The sequence below is a fragment of the Cicer arietinum genome, unplaced genomic scaffold (genome assembly GCF_000331145.2).
Source record: "Cicer arietinum cultivar CDC Frontier isolate Library 1 unplaced genomic scaffold, Cicar.CDCFrontier_v2.0 Ca_scaffold_6420_v2.0, whole genome shotgun sequence".
Taxonomy (NCBI): domain Eukaryota; kingdom Viridiplantae; phylum Streptophyta; class Magnoliopsida; order Fabales; family Fabaceae; genus Cicer; species Cicer arietinum.
The window spans coordinates 15,135-19,522 of NW_027340066.1; positions in this window are offsets into that span (position 1 = coordinate 15,135).

Consider the following 4,388-nt stretch of genomic DNA (forward strand, 5'->3'; position numbering starts at 1 on the left):
TTAGGGTTTTTAACCAATCTTGTGCATCCAATAAGTTCATTTGTGTCATTGGATTAACATTTAGGTCATTTTCGTCCTCCCTAGGCTTATTCTAGTCCAATTAGGGTTTTTAACCAATCTTGTGCATCCAATAAGTTCATTTGTGTCATTGGATTAACATTTAGGTCATTTTCGTCCTCCCTAGGCTTATTCTAGTCCAATTAGGGTTTTTAACCAATCTTGTGCATCCAATAAGTTCATTTGTGTCATTGGATTAACATTTAGGTCATTTTCGTCCTCCCTAGGCTTATTCTTGTCAAATTAGGGTTTTTAACCAATCTTGTGCATCCAATAAGTTCATTTGTTTCATTAGATTAACATTAAGGTCATTTTCGTCATCCCTAGGTGTATTCTTGTCCAATTTGGGTTTTTAACCAATCTTGTGCATCCAATAAGTTCATTTGTGTCAATGGATTAAAATTTTTCTCGTTCTCGTCCCCCCTAGGCTTATTATTTTCCAATTTGGTTTTTTAACCATTCGTGTGCATCCAATAGGCGTGTTTGTGTAATTGGATAAACATTTAGGTTATTTTCGTCCTCTCTAGGCTTATTCTTGTCCAATTAGGGTTTTGAACCAATCTTGTGCATCCAATAACTTAATTTATGCCATTGGATGAACATTTAGGTCCTTTTCGTCCTCCCTAGGCTTATTCTTGTCCAATTAGGGTTTTTAACCAATCTTGTGCATCCAATAAGTTCATTTGCGTCGTTGATTAAAATTTAGGTCATTTTCGTCCTCCCTAGGCTTATTCTTGTCCAATTAGGGTTTTTAACCAATCTTGTGCATCCAATAAGTTCATTTGCGTCGTTGATTAAAATTTAGGTCATTTTCGTCCTCCCTAGGCTTATTCTTGTCCAATTAGGGATTTTAACCAATCTTGTGTATATAATAGGTGTGTTTGTGTCATTGGATGATCATTTAGGTCAATTTCGTCCTCCCTAGACTTATTCTTGTCCCATAAGGTTTTTTAACCAAGCTTGTGTATCCAATAGGTGTGTTTGTGTCATTGGATTCACATTTATGTCATTTTCATCCTCCTTAGGCATATTCGAGTCCAATTAGGGTTTTTAACCAAGCTATGTCATCCAATAAGTTCATTTGTGTCATTGGATTAACATTTAGCTCATTTTCGTCCTCCCTAGGCTTATTCTTGTCCAATTAGGGTTTTGAACCAATGTTGTGCATCCAATAAGTTCATTTGTGTCATTAGATTAACATTTAGCTCATTTTCGTCCTCCCTAGGCTTATTCATGTCCAATTAGGATTTTTAACCAATCTTGTGCATCCAATAGGCGTGTTTGTGTCATTGGATGAACATTTAGGTCATTTTCGTCCTCCCTAGACTTATTCTTTTCTAATTAGGGTTTTTAACCAATCTTGTGCATCCAATAATTTCATTTGTGTTAATGGATGATCATTTAGGTCATTTTCGTCCTCCCTAAGCTTATTCTTGTACAATTAGGGGTTTGACCAATCTTGTGCATCCAATAATTTCATTTGTGTCATTGGATTAACATTAAGCTCGTTTTCGTCCTCCCTAGGCTTATTCTTGTCCAATTAGGGTTTTAACCAATCTTGTGCAGACAACAAGTTCATTTGTGTCATTGGATTAACATTTAGCTCATTTTCATCCTCCGTAGGCTTATTCTTGTCCAATTAGGGTTTTTAACCAATCTTGTTCATCCAATAGGTGTGTTTGTGTCATAGATGTGTTTGTGTCATTGGATTAACATTTAGATCAATTTCGTCCTCCCTAGGTTTATTCTAGTCCAATTAAGGTTTTTAACCGATCTTGTGCATCCAATAGGTCTGTTTGTGTCATTGGATGAACACTTAGGTCATTTTCGTCCTCCAAAGGCTTATTCTAATATAATTACGATTTTTAAACAATCTTGTGCATCCAATAAGGTCATTTGTATCATTGGATTAACAATTAGGTCATTTTCATCCCCTATAGACTTATTCTTGTCCAGTTAGGGTTTTTAACCAATCTTGTACATCCAATAGGTGTGTTTATGTCATTGGATGAACATTTAGGTCCTTTTCGTCTTCCCTCTTCTTATTCTTGTCCAATTAGATTTTTTACCAATCTTGTGCATCCCATAAGTTAATTTGTCTCATACGATTAACATTTAGGTCATTTTCGTGCTCCCTAGGCTTATTCTTGTCCAATTAGGGTTTTGAACCAATCTTGTGCATCCAATAAGTTCATTTATGTCATTGGATGAACATTTAGGTCATTTTCGTCCTCCCTAGGCTTATTCTTGTCAAATTAGGGTTTTTAACCGATCTTGTGCATCCAATAAGTTTATTTGTTTTATTAGATTAACATTAAGGTCATTTTCGTCCACCCTAGGTTTATTCTTGTCCAATTTGGGTTTTTAACCAATCTTGTGCATCCAATAAGTTCATTTGTGTCAATGGATTAAAATTTTGCTCGTTCTCGTCCCCCCTAGGCTTATTATTTTTCAATTAGGTTTTTTAACCATTCGTGTGCATCCAATAGGCGTGTTTGTCTCATTGGATGAACATTTAGGTCATTTTCGTCCTCTCTAGGCTTATTCTTGTCCCATTAGGATTTTGAACCAATCTTGTGGATCCAATAACTTAATTTATGCCATTGGATGAACATTTAGGTCCTTTTCATCCTCCCTAGGCTTATTCTTGTCCAATTAGGGTTTTGAACCAATCTTGTGCATCCAATAGGTGTATTTGTGTCATTGGACGAACATTTAGGTCATTTTCGTCCTCCCTAGGCTTATTCTTACAAATCTTGTGCATCCAATAGGTGTATTTGTGTCATTGGACGAACATTTAGGTCATTTTCGTCCTCCCTAGGCTTATTCTTACAAATCTTGTGCATCCAATAGGTGTATTTGTGTCATTGGACGAACATTTAGGTCATTTTCGTCCTCCCTAGGCTTATTCTTTTCTAATTAGGGTTTTTAACCAATCTTGTGCATCCAATAAGTTCATTTGTTTCATTAGATTAACATTAAGGTCATTTTCGTCCACCCTAGGTTTATTCTTGTCCAATTTGGGTTTTTAACCAATCTTGTGCATCCAATAAGTTCATTTGTGTCAATGGATTAAAATTTTGCTCGTTCTCGTCCCCCCTAGGCTAATTATTTTCCAATTAGGTTTTTTAACCATTCGTTTGCATCCAATAGGCGTGTTTGTGTCATTGGATGAACATTTAGGTCATTTTCGTCCTCTCTAGGCTAATTCTTGTCCAATTAGGGTTTTGAACCAATCTTGTGCATCCAATAACTTAATTTATGCCATTGGATGAACATTTAGGTCCTTTTCATCCTCCCTTGGCTTATTCTTGTCCAATTAGGATTTTTAACCAATCTTGTGCATCCAATAGGTGTATTTGTGTCATTGGACGAACATTTAGGTCATTTTCGTCCTCCCTAGGCTGATTCTTGTCCAATTAGGGTTTTTAACCAATCTTGTGCATCCCATAAGTTCCTTTATGTCATTGGATGCACATTTAGGTCATTTTCGTCCTCCCTTGGCTTATTCTTGTCCAATTAGGGTTTTGAACCAATCTTGCGCATCCAATAACTTAATTTATGCCATTGGATGAACATTTAGGTCCTTTTCATCCTCCCTTGGCTTATTCTTGTCCAATTAGGGTTTTGAACCAATCTTGTGCATCCAATAAGCTCATTTGTGTCATTGGATGAACATTTTGGTTTTAACCAATCTTGTGCATCCAATAAGTTCAATTGTGTAATTGGATGAACTTTTAGGTCATTTTCGTCCTCCTTTGGCTTATTCTTGTGCAATTAGGGTTTTTAACCAATATCTTGTGAATCCAATAAGTTCATTTGTGTCATTGGATGAACATTTAGGTCATTTTCGTCCGCCCTAAGCTTATTCTTTTCCAATAAGGGTTTTTAACCAATCTTGTGCATCCAATAAGCTCATTTGTGTCATTGGATGAACATTTAGGTCATTTTCGTCCGCCCTAAGCTTATTCTTTTCCAATAAGGGTTTTTAACCAATCTTGTGCATCCAATAAGCTCATTTGTGTCATTGGATGAACATTTAGGTCATTTTCGTCCGCCCTAAGCTTATTCTTTTCCAATAAGGGTTTTTAACCAATCTTGTGCATCCAATAAGCTCATTTGTGTCATTGGATGAACATTTAGGTCATTTTCATCCTCCCTAGGCATATTCTAGTCCAATTAGGGTTTTTAACCAAGCTTGGTCATCCAATAAGTTCGTTTGTGTCATTGGATTAACATTTAGCTCATTTTCGTCCTCCCAAGGCTTATTCTTGTCCAATTAGGGTTTTGAACCAATCTTGTGCATCCAATAAGTTCATTTGTGTCATTGG